This window comes from Babylonia areolata, chromosome 4 (genome assembly GCF_041734735.1).
Source record: "Babylonia areolata isolate BAREFJ2019XMU chromosome 4, ASM4173473v1, whole genome shotgun sequence".
NCBI lineage: Eukaryota > Metazoa > Mollusca > Gastropoda > Neogastropoda > Buccinidae > Babylonia > Babylonia areolata.
Window position 1 is genome coordinate 22928202 of NC_134879.1, and position 13715 is coordinate 22941916.

Genomic DNA, 13715 nt, shown 5'->3' on the forward strand with positions numbered 1-13715 from the left:
TTGTGTCAGAATAAGAGGTGAAAGTGCCAAGTTTAGAGAATACAAAAATTATAAATATAACAGTAAATGCAGTTTGCATATAATTAGGCTTCTTTTTTATTTTTTTTGCGCCCATCCCAGAGGTGCAATATTGTTTTAATTAAGATGACTGGAAAGAACTGAATTTTTCCTATTTTTATGCCAAATTTGGTGTCAACTAACAAAGTATTTGCAGAGAAAATGTCAATGTTAAAGTTTACCACGGACACACAGACACACAGACACACGGACACACACACACACACACACACACACACACACACAGACAGACAACCGAACACCGGGTTAAAACATAGACTCACTTTGTTTACACAAGTGAGTCAAAAAATGACACATGCAATAGATAAGCATTTTTTTCAATAAAAACATGCCTGAAGTGAGGAGGCATTTATCCCAAACGCAAACAGGACAAATTCATTGCATCAAAAAAAAAAAAAAAAAAAAAAAAAAAAAAAGTAATTATGTTGACTCAGTTCAGTTACTCAAGGAGGCGTCACTGCGTTCGGACAAATCCATATACGCTACACCACATCTGTTAAACAGACGGATATATGGTGCCTGACCAGCAGCATAACCCAACGTGCCCAGTCAGGCCTTGAGAGAGAGAGACAGAGACAGAGACACAGAGAGAGACAGAGAGAGAGAGAGAGACAGAGACAGAGAGAGACAGAGAGAGACAGACAGAGACAGAGAGAGAAACAGAGACAGAGAGACAGAGACAGAGAGAGACAGACAGACAGAGAGAGAGAGAGGAAGAATTATGTTGACACTAGAGAGATACAGCTTGTCTGTCGAGTCGAATCAGGATCATAGTGTTCAGTATGATTTTCAGTATAGATCAGTCCGCAAATGCTTTGACATCTCCTTGAAACTGAAAGCTGAAGCTGAAGCCGAAACTGTGCAGGAGGCCTTACAACCCAGCGTGCTGACCCTAGGACAGCAGCAGCAGCAGCAGCACAGCGGCACGGAGCGTCGTCCTTCACCGGCCAGGGTCAGGGGTCACCACGGCGCTGCTGCTGCTGCTCCCCCTTCCCCCTCTCCCTCCTCCCCCTTCATCACCACCACCACCTCGTCCTCCTCCCCCCTGGGCAGGTCACCCAGAAGAAGCCCTTACCTGGTGGACCAGCGCGTCGTCATCAGCATCAGCAGCAGCACTCCTCAGCATGATCCTTCCTTCCCCACCACCCACACTCCAATCACCACCACCACATCCTGCCTCCGCTCCGCCCAACGTCACCACACTCCCCCCGCCCACCTCCGTCGCTCCTTCCCCCACCTCCACACCCACCCCCACCACCGCGGCGGCAAAGAGCGTAGCAGATCAGCTGGGGGTGGCAGAAGAAGAAGCACACCAGCAGCCGTCAAAGTCAACGACAACGACAACGACAACGACGACGACGACGACGAAGGCTGCGACAGGATAGGTCGGTGCAGAGTCGGGACCACGCCCACCTACCCCTGTCTACAAAGCGGCCCTGGCTAGGATGCACGTGCAGAGACTGCGTGGAGTGTCCCGCCCCTCCCAACCCCCTTTTCCATCTCCTTCTGCCTTGTCTTGGGGCTCCTCCCCCTCCTTCCCTTCCTCCTCCCCCTCCTCCCCCTCCTCCTCTTCTTCCTCCTCGCCCATCATCTCACCTCGCAGCTCTGTGTATCACCTGCCTCCACCCCCACCATCACCACCACCATTCCTACCACCATCTTCACTACCTTTTCAACAACAACAGCGATACGGACAACAACAACAACAACAACAGCAACAGGACTCTGCCCCACAGCAAAGTCCCAGCCCCAGCCCTCACCAGAGTCCTCAGCCTCAGGGGAAGAAGCCCAAGTCCATCCTGAGGCCGCCTCCCCCTCCCTCTGTGCCCTTGCAGGAGGTCAGGGCCAGGGTCAGGGTCAAGGTCAGGGCAGCATGGAACTCGGGCGCCCCCCAATCCCCCGCCTCCCCCGTCCTCATCCACCCCACCGCCCACCACCCTCCCTCTCTCAGACCCCGGGCCCCGCCTTGTGGGGCTCGAGAGACGCCGAGAAAGAGGGTGACCTTTGGCCGTGACGTCATCGTTCAGCTACAGCCCTCGCGCACGGGGTCCGCCGGAAGAGTGCTCAGTTCCACGGTTTGATTGGCAGGCTGGTTGGTTGACTGATTGATTGATTGATTGATTGACTGATTGATACTTATCTGGCGCCTACCTTCGGTCAAAGACCTGCTTTTAGTTCGCGCCTGTTCTTCATCAGAGACTAGAGTGATGGCCTAGAGGTAACGCGTCCGCCTAGGAAGCGAGAGAATCTGAGTGAACTGGTTCGAATCACGGCTCAGCTGCTGATATTTTCTCCCCCTCCACTAGACCTTGAGTGGTGGTCTGGACGCTTAGTCATTCGGATGAGACAATAGACCGAGGTCCCGTGTCCAGCATGCACTTAGCGCACGTAAAAGAACCCACGGCAACGAAAGGGTTGTTCCTGTCAAAATTATGTAGAAAAGTCCACTTCGATAGGAAAAAGAAATAAAATTGCACGCAGGAAAAAAAAAAGAAAAAAAAAAGGTCGCGCTCTCAGTGTAGCGACGCGCTCTCCCTGGGGAGAGCAGCCCGAATTTCTCACAGAGAAATCTGTTCTGAAAAAAAAAAAAAAACCCACCTCGGCTATTGCTCCTGTCTACTTATCGTTCTCTTTGCCTCAGAAGGCTGGGAAAGCGTGTCTTGGGAGCTAAAGAGGGCTTTCTGCACCGTCTGTCTCCAAGTCGGTTTGACGGTTTGTCAAGGCTACGGTTTTTGTGTGTGTGTGTTTTTTTTTTTTTCAACCGTTCGGACTTTAATACCCAGCTCCAGCTGGTGCCAGTTGCATTGCTTGGTTCTAACTTTTTGACAGTTACACGTGACCAAAAAAAAAAAAAAAAAAAAAATGCCTACGTTGACCGAACTACACCATTGGTCAGTTCCATACAACACTACAGTTAGTAGCGGGTTACGACCATACTAGGCTCTTCCGTCCGAGCAATGCAACTGGTTCCAGAACTGTTGTCGTTGTTGTTGATAGGAAACGCTACACAAGGTTCATGTATGTATGTATGCATGTATGTATGTAAAAACTATGTATGTATGCGTGCGCGCGCGCGCGCGCGTGTGTGTATGTATGTATGTATGTATGTGCGCGTGTGTCTATGTATGTATGTTGGTAGGTGGGTAGGTAGGTATATGTGTATGTGTGTGCGTACGTGGCTCGGCGCTATGTTTCTTCGTTCCTCTTTTAATCTGTCATCTTTTCAATGTTAAATTGCCAGAATGTTTTGCCGGGATGTCTGTAAATGGTATCATCATGCGAATGCCCATAATACAAGCAGTCATCTCAGGCGTATATAATATTCGTTGTCTCCGTCAGAGAGAAGTTGAATAAAAAGGCTTTTAGTTGAAGGGTTTCTATTTTTCATTTTCTTTTGTCAGTTGTTTGTACAGTTATTCTGAAGTAACTGGAAGGGTTGTGTAAATTGTAACCTGTGATTGTTTTCCTTCACAATCGTTTTGAACAAACTATTCCTAATGGTTTAAAATAATCTTTAATTATTCAACAATACACATGATTACAATGCAATGAATGACAAAAGAGCATCAAGAAGCTTAAAGCTTATACTGTGCTCAGCTATTCCTAATGATAATATCTAGATATTATTATACCTATATAGTAGGATATCTATATATAAAATCTATATTATATATATATATGTGTGTGTATGTATGTGTGTATATGTATACATTGATTTATCTATGTATGTATGATATGCTAGGCATAATCGTTTGCCAGTTCCTGGTTGTTTGTGTATATTAAATCTTTGAACATGTTTGCGTGAGACTGATGTGTTCCCAGTCAAAATGGTTGGATGAATGATATGTAAGAATAGTCAGGACATTTCACGGAGTACAAATAATTTGAACTGATGCTCACTGACAAATAACCCGGCCGCGCGCGCGCGCTCCTACGTGTGTGTGTGTGTGTGTGTGTGTGTGTGTGTGTGAGGAGGTAGGGGTACGCAATCATGTGTGTGTGTGTGTGTGTGTGTGTGTGTGGTTGTGTGTGTGTGTGTGTGTGTGTGTGTGTGTCTAAAGTGGGTGGGTGGGGGTCGGGACATTTTTTCCTCCTCCACCTTCTTCTCTCTCTCTCAACGAGGTTAGCCTTCGATAGTCTTTTCCATTTGACTTGCGGCATCGGTCGTCAGTCAAAGTGGACTCTCTTTTTGCAGCCACGGTTTATTCGAACAACTTTTATGGAGGTAACAGCCACTTTTCTCTTCTGTCTCACGGCAACAAGTCTGTTGTTTTTCAGTGGGAGGTAGACTAAAAAAATCTTGGTAAAAGTCGACTTACTTGGGATAAAAGAGGCGACGTATCGAGCCACAAACTCTTCTTCAGGCAAATGAAATGAGTGAGTGACAGACAGAAAGGTACAGACAGAGAGGGAGAGAGAGTAAAGTTCAGGAAAAGAAAGTGATGAGAAGTCACAGGAAAGGACACAAAGCAGGGTGAGTAGAACTGTCAGTGTGAATGTATGAGGGAAAGAAAGGGTTCTGAAAGGGAAGGGTGAGGGAAGATGGGCAGGGGGTGAGAGGGCAGGAGTGGGGGAAGGGGGTGGAAGAGACTGTTAGTGTTAGGGACATATGAACAAGGAAGTAAAATAATAATAATAAAAAAAAATTGTTTGTTTGTTTGTTTGTTCCCCCCCCCCCACCCCACCCCCACACCCCCATTTCTTGCGGCATATTTCAGCGGGATGTCCACATCAATTTTTTTTTCTTTTTCTTCAATTTCAGATTCGTATGCACTAAAACAGTGTCTGTGACAAGACTTGATGGCTGGGAAGGTGTTAACCAAACTGACACACAGACTCTTGTGACAAACAGCGCACGACACACACCTATTGCAGTGTTAACCAAACTGACACACAGACTCTTGTGCAAAACAGCGCACGACACACACCCATTGCAGTGTTAACCAAACTGACACACAGACTCTTGTGACAAACAGCGCACGACACACACCTATGGCAGTGTTAACCAAACTGACACACAGACTCTTGTGACAAACAGCGCACGACACACCTATCGCAGTGTTAACCAAACTGCCACACAGACTCTTGTGACAAACAGCGCACGACACACATATTGCAGTGTTAACCAAACTGACACACAGACTCTTGTGACAAACAGCGCACGACACACATATTGCAGTGTTAACCAAACTGACACACAGACTCTTGTGACAAACAGCGCACGACACACCTATTGCAGTGTTAACCAAACTGACACACAGACTCTTGTGACAAACAGCGCACGACACACCTATTGCAGTGTTAACCAAACTGACACACAGACTCTTGTGCAAATAGCGCACGACACACATCTATTGCAGTGTTAACCAAACTGACACACAGACTCTTGTGCAAATAGCGCACGACACACATATTGCAGTGTTAACCAAACTGACACACAGACTCTTGTGACAAACAGCGCACGACACACACCCATTGCAGTGTCAACCAAACTGACACACAGACTCTTGTGCAAATAGCGCACGACACACACCCATTGCAGTGTTAACCAAACTGACACACAGACTCTTGTGCAAATAGCGCACGACACACACCCGTTGCAGTGTTAACCTAACTGACACACAGACCAAAGGGAGAAAACGGAAAATAGTAAACGGAGGGGAGAATTTGAACAACACGTTACTGGTTATCTCCCTTGTGCCGTTTATATTTGAAATTCGCCGCTGAGCACAGGAAAACTTCTCTCTCTCTCTCTCTCTCTCTCTCTCTCTCTCTCTTTCCCGACAGACAAAATGTAGACGTATTACTTAACTTTTTTCAGTTGTCAGTCAATAATAATTATTTTTGCCTTCATTCAAATTGCAGTGATTGCACTCGTTTGACATAACAGCTAATTTGTAAAAACGAAAGATAATGATATCAATCAATAATCATCATCTCATAATAATCATCTCTCTCTGTGACGAAAGCGTTTCAGAGTTGTTCTGAATCTGAGGTGTAGAGAGATTTTTTTTGGTTTAACCGAGATTTCATTCCCCTTGAGTCTCTTTTTTTCTTTTTTCTTTTTTTTTAAAGGCAGTGAGTTCTTTCGAAGGTTGGACATTTTTGATAGTCTGTTCCCATATTTGGCAGAGAGATAAACTCGTCCTCCAGAACTGACTCAATTAGTTGCCTGCTACGTTTTCATGGGTGAGTCCAGATTGTTTACTTGTTTGGCTTGATTTGGGTCTTTGGATATTGAAAGCTGAATGAAAAATGTCGTCTGTTGTTTACCATGGAGGAAGGTCGGCTGAATTTCAGCTTTCTGACATTCGTTCTGGTCGAAGAGATATTGTAAATATGTTTCGGTTGAATTGAATTTCAGCTTTCTGATATAGGGTTTGGTCGAAGAAGTATTGTGAATATGCTTTTGGAAATCAAGTTGGAGATGTTGGTTTGTGTGTTCTGAGTTTAACAGGGTGGTTTGGTGGTTTTTTTCATCGTTGTGGAGGAGAGTGTCCTTGTCGTCGGTAACAAAATTTTGCTTCGTCACAAAACAGGTTGGAGTTGAAGGGGAGCAGAAAATCAGTGCAGATAGTTTATCACCAGTTCGTGGGGAAACTTATGGCTGTAGTTACGTTTTCAGTGGAGAGCCTTGGACGGGCTTAATCCATGACGGTTGGGCCACAGGCGAGATGGAATTTGTATTTGTATTTCTTTTTATCACAGCAGACTTCTCTGTGTGAAATTCGGGCTGCTCTACCCAGGGAGAGCACGTCGCTACACTACAGCGCCACCCTTTTTTGTATTTTTTTTTTTCCTGCGTGCAGTTTTATTTCTTTTTCCTATCGAAGTGGATTTTTCTGCAGAATTTTGCCAGGAACAACCCTTTTGTTGCCGTGGGTTCTTTTACGTGCTCTAAGTGCATGCTGCACACGGGACCTAGGTTTATCGTCTCATCCGAATGACTAGCGTCCAGACCACCACTCAAGGTCTAGTGGAGGGGGAGAAAATATCGGCGGCTGAGCCGTGATTCGAACCAGCGCGCTCAGATTCACTCGCTTCCAAGGCGGACGCGTTACCTCTAGGCTATCACTCCACTCCACATTTAACGCTGATGTTCGAGTTCCTGCCTTAAGTCCACCTTTATCCTTCGTCATGAAGAGGGCAGTGAGAAATAACAAAGCCTTTAAACTTACCTGCACTGCATAGGGCATTAAAACATACTATGAAAGCCTTGGAAAAAAAACACACAAAAAAACAAAAAACACCTGCTTTGTAGAGGGCACTAAAAATGTATAAACAAAGCCTTTAAACTTACCTACACTGCATAGGGCATCAAGATATGATATGAAAGCCTTTAAACTTACCTGCACTGCATAGGGCATCAAGATATGATATGAAAGCCTTTAAACTTACCTACACTGCATAGGGCATCAAGATATGATATGAAAGCCTTGTAAGCTTACCTGCACCGTAGAGGGCAATAAGATATGAAAAGCCTTGTAAGATTACCTACATTGCTAAGGACACTGAAATACGAAAAGAGAGACTTTTATAATTACCTGCTGATTCTGGAAGCAGAGGACAGTTAGTTGTTTGTGTTGGCTGATTAGGCAAAGTAGTGAGGAAGGAAGAAATAAGATGATGTGGATATGGAATTCGATCGTGGAGCTGAGAGTATGTCTTTGAGAAACAGTAAGAATGGGAATGAAAACAGACTTAAGTTGTTGTTGTTGTTGAAAACAGACTTTAGTTGTTGTTTTTTTGTTTGTTTGTGTGTGTGTGTGTGTGTGTGTGTCCTTTCTTTGATGGACGTGAACTTGGTAAATAAGCTGCTCAAGAGAAGAGGTTATTTTTTGAAATTCTATTTTGATTGGAGACGTGATGGTGTTCGATAGGTGAATCTTGTTGTGGAGTGTATGGTTATAAACTGTTCATTATTAACCAACAGAAATATAATATGTTATCAAGATTTGATGAGGACTGAAAAATTAGTATGTGGATAAATATCTACGTTTTGTTTTGTTTATTGAAAAATAAAAAATATATCAAGAAGAGCTGGCAGACACTATCAACTTTGATGTAGTCTCATTTTGTACATGTAACTTGAAGGGTAAGTGTGGTGTGTGTGAGATAAAACACGAACATAACGCACGCTCACAAAACACATATGAAATGAGACTGTGAGAGACATTGGTCAATACTCAAAACACATTTATTGCATTCCACACCCCACACATACATTTCTCTCTCTCTCTCTCTCTCTGTCTGTCATTTTTTCTCTCAAAACAAACTTGACGAGATAGAATTTAAGGCCATAAGGAACTTGCAGCACAAAAGAAACTGGTGTCAACAACAACAACAACAAAACACACACACATACACACAAAACAACACAGGAACAAACGGCGAATTTGATTGGTTTGCTGTAGTTAGTTACACATTTGTCCATTTCGGCCCCACAAGTGAAGTGACCTTTGACATAAATATACTGACCCCCACCCCATCCCATCGTAGTGTTTATATCACTGGACAAAATCACTTTCAAGAACAGGAATGTTTTAGATTAAAACGAATGGATAAAAGAAAAGATCTACAACACCAGAAGCATCTCTTGGGTTGGGATTTGGGAGCGTTTCAAATAATCAAATCCAGAAACATTTATGTCTCATTACCAAAGGATGTGAACTTGTACACTTTACAAACACTTAGGTATAAAAATCAATGCCAACAGTTAATGCTTTATGATCAGTTAATGCTTTTAAGTTACACTGATATGGATGAGGAGGGTTTTGTTGTTGCTTAAGCCGACCGCACAGGGCAATATCAAGACTGTCAAACCATACACTCGGTCATTCGTGTCAGCACAAAACTGTCACGTCTAAAAAAATGAAATGAAAAAAAAAATCATCAAGACAAACCCACAAAACACAATTCATGACATATTATCCTAACCATTTAGCTCCTTAGGGCAAATAAGACTAGGCAGTAACGTCATCCCTTCCACTTATCATCCCCAGTTACAAAAAGAATCGTAAAAAGGGGAACAAGAGAGGCAAATCCTTCAAGACTCACTTGTGATAAATTACGTCCCCTAGCATTAATTACAGAGTAATTTCCCTTTTTTACTATCTGCACCAAAAAACGTTTGCAAAATAAATAAAACATTCCATGCTTAGCAAAAGAAGTTCCTGTTTGAACAAAAAATGATAATAATGACTCCTCTTGAGGTCAAAGTGCCAAGTTTAGAGAATACAAAAATTATAAATAGAACAGTAAATGTAGTTTGCATATAATTAGGCTTCTTTTATTATTTTTTTTGTGTGTGCCCATCCCAGAGGTGCAATATTGTTTTAAACAAGATGACTGGAAAGAACTGGATTTTTCCTATTTTTATGCCAAATTTGGTGTCAACTGACAAAGTATTTGCAGAGAAAATGTCAATGTTAAAGTTTACCGCAGACACACAGACACACGGACACACACACAGAGACAACCGAACACCGGGTTAAAACATAGACTCACTTTGTTTACACAAGTGAGTTAAAAACAATACTTCAGAAAAAAAGGCCATATAGGCAAACAACACTGCAGAACGAACAGCTAGTGCCCATCCCAGTGTGTCTACAATTTCACTACCTAATCGCCAGAGCAAAGCAGCACAGATCGTACATCCTAGACTGCGGAAAAGAGAAAAAAGGTGTCAAGGCCTGGTCAGGGAATGGCTGGGAAGGTGGAACAAAGCAGACAACAAGAAAGGGGGTGGGTGGGGGAAAGGCAGAAGAAATAAAGAGCGCAATAGAAAAGAGGAAATTTTCTGGCACAGAATTTCCAGAAGGTGGGGATGTTATTTATACTGAAAGACCCACGGGGGGGGGGGGGGGGGGGGGTAGATGAGGTGGATTGAAGAACAGATTAGGAAAACAATATTTAAACAGAAACAACATTAACGCTTCTGAAACGGAAAGAAAGAAAAAGTTATCGTCTTACAAAGAGACGAGGACCCAAATTCAGTGTCAAAGATTGTTGATGATATATATATACATAGAAAAACAACAAAACAATGTGATAGATCAGCAGTTGCAGATGGTAGAGTATCGCCTTGTAAGCAAACAAGTCTTTTCAGGTGGTCGCCATGGCCAAAGTAATGTCACGATCGGCTCCATAGTGCTTCTGATGTGTCATTTCTATCAACAGGCACAAGATATCGGGCCCTGCCATGTACATCATTTAACAAACACTTCCTTCCCGGCCGCTCCAAATTAATTTCTCTCTTTCATCATTAAAAATTGCTCGTTTTTTCTGATAATCCTCTCTCTCTGTCCCACATCTCATCTCGTAATTTCTGCCCATAAAAAGACATGTACAAGATTATGTTAATAACCAGGCGACCTTTCCATCACACAATTCATAAAAATAAAAGTACATACTTCCAGTTTACATAGATATATCACCACAATATTACAATTATCACAACAATCACAGGTTACAATAATTTAAATGTTTTTATACCTTGCGACACAAATGAAAATCTATACTGCGTGACATTTCCACATTTTAGGGGCGGATAGTCTTCACAACTATAGTGACTAACTAGATATATCAATTAACATCACATTGTGTAAGTGCGTGTACATACATGTATAAAATGATGTCCAACACCTAACATACAGATTGATACCCAAGGCTATTTAAGGAACAGAAACTTGTTATTTGACTCTGTGTAATTGTATCCTATCTTTAATCAGGAACATGCACTTCAACAAATTAGAAGAAAAAAAAAAGTTATTGTATTCTGAATGGTTGAAAAAAAACCCCACCCAAATATATGAATAAAGTGCAAAAGCAAGGAGAGCTTAGCGTTCTTTAAACTGACTCTGTACATGTGTAAATAACTGAATGAACGAATATGAGAATGCTGGATGAGAAAAAAGGGACCACCTAATGTGGATGAGCAAGGGAAACCAAGGACAACTATACAACAAGACAATAATCATATACTGTCTTTAACGAACCAGCAACTTCTCAGTAGCTGAGTTAATGCTCTTATTATGCCGAGTTTCAGTCAATGTATGAAAGATTCACCAACTTAATACACACACACGCGCGCGCGCGCGCGCACACGCACACACACATGACAGCCACATGCACGTGACACCACTAGATATGGTAGGCACAAGACACTGTCAAAGCACAACTTGAAAAGGGTACACATACAGTATAGGCGCGGCATGACAAATAAAACTACACACAAGACAACGTCAAAAAAGACGCTCAAATATCGACATGAAAGACACGTGGTAAATTCAGAACTAGTCCGACTGAAAGTTAATTAAAACTGCGAAATGCAACACTGAGAAGCCTTCGTGAATGGTTATACCGCCATTAAGTAAATGTATACTCTAAACTTATACCACAGTTGGGGACTGTGTCAGTGCTCACTTTCAGTTCTTCTTTCTCCCTCATTATCCAAGTCGGGACTGAATCAGTTTAACCCCATTACTTTCCTTTTCCCCTCCCACGGCCCACCCTCTTCGCATTGACTCCTGTTTCAAAGGAGACCCGAGTCCCATGAGGTCAAAGGGCTTAAAAAAAAAAAAAAAAAAAAAAAGACACATCCGTGTCCGTGTTTACGTCATAGCTGAGGTGTATTGATTGGCCTAAAGGGATGGGGGTGGGGGTGGTTTGGGGGGAGGGGTTTAACGGCTTCGTACATGTGAACTCCGGGGGAAAAAAACATTGACATCATAGTGAAGGTTATTTGGATTTGCTCTACCTTACACTGTCATAAATTGCTTACTATCACGTATAAGGGCGGCTTAGGAGGGGTGGGGGAGTGGGGGTGAGGGGTGGGGAGAGGGAACCGAAACAAAAATTCTGACAATTTTCTCCGGGACTGTAGTGTGCGTATATTTGCGCGTGGTGTTGGCTGGGAACAATGCCAACTCTCAGAACGTAAGAAGAACCGACTGACCGGAGCACCTAACCTTCTCTACTACCCCTCCCTTTCCCTTCCCCAACCCCCCCCCCCCCCCCCCACACACACACACACACACTACATTCTGCCTGTAACCGCCCAAACCGACCCACACATAGCGGCCGGACCTACCTACACTGACACAGGCAGCAGCAGCATCTTTTGCCAGGCCGAGAGAAGAGTTAAGTTCTCTCCCTTGACCTGTTGTACAGGTTTTGGGCAGTAGGCCAGCTGCTGGCCAGACACAGAGACAGACACGCACACACCTGTGTGCATTTGCCAGCCTGTCAGTTTCCCCTCCTCATCTTCTCACCTACACCGCTTTCCTGTGCCAAGAGCTGCTGCTGCCACCACCACCTGCACTGCATGTCTCCCTTTGTCAGAATGCTAAGTAGAGAAGGGAGACGAGGGGGGGGGGGGAGAGAAGGGACGGGCCGGTTGGAGGGGGTTAAGCCGTCATACAAAACACCTGCCTGAGGTGCACGGTATTTTCTCCAAAAACCGACAGACAAACTATGGAATGAAATTCTTTCTATCGCGTGGGCCTGCTTATGGATTAAAACAATTAAGAGTTCAACATGAATAAATGAGACAAAAAAAACAATAACATCATCATGAATATGAAATTAATGACTTAGAAGATTTTTTTTTCAATTAGAGTTCAACATGAATATTTAAATGAGACAAAAAAACCCCAAAAACATCATCATGGGGAAGTATCTGGGGTTCAACATGAATATTTAAATGAGACAAAAACAAAACAAAACAATAACATCATCAGGGGGAAGTATCTGGGTTTGTTCCAATGTACCTTTTATTTATATGTGTGCAAGCTGAATCAGTAGCTTAAGCAGCATTAGCTTGAAGTTATGTACCTTGTGTGTGTTACCATGAGTTACCACTAATAACATCATCATGAATATGAAATTAATGACATAGAATATATATATATATGTATATATAACTTTTTTTTTTACACAGAAGGAAATTAACAAAATTATTTCACTCCTGTAAGATGGGTTACATTCAGCCTCAGTTACAGTCAAGTTAGATACTCGTGTAACGAACGACAGCCATGAACGATTCATAACTATTATACAAACTCACTGAGTCATACAGACTGTCACTTCTCAAGTCTGAAATCAGTTTGTCATCCGTGACTTGACATTAATCACTGTGAACTGACTGGGTCAGGTTTCCAGTTCTGATGATAACCACGTCTCTCGCGTTGCGCTGTGCAATGTACCATCATTCACCTGCACGAAACGAAAGACTGTTTATCAATCAAGTCGTGATCGATTTGCTTCTGATCAAAGACCGACCAGTGATAATTTTTTTTTTGGGGGGGGGTAAGTGGAAGTACTTTGTGACCGTTCACATCGGTTTAGGTGGTATTGGACCATTTAAATGTGCACTTTGTTTAATTAACGAGAGATTGCGTTTGGTTTTTCAATAGTAACAACAACAACAAAAAGGATGTGTGGGGAGATTATAATCGTAACTGCAAGAGTGGTGATTGAAGTGACAGGCCTGTGTCACCTAAGTCGTGATGGTGTATTAGTGATGGAATATATATATATTACATATGTGTGTGTGTGTGTGTGTGTGTGTGTGTGTTGCCGTTATCGTTCCATTGTTGTTTCTTTGCAAGTAGAAGTTAAAGCTGCGTTATCAGCAT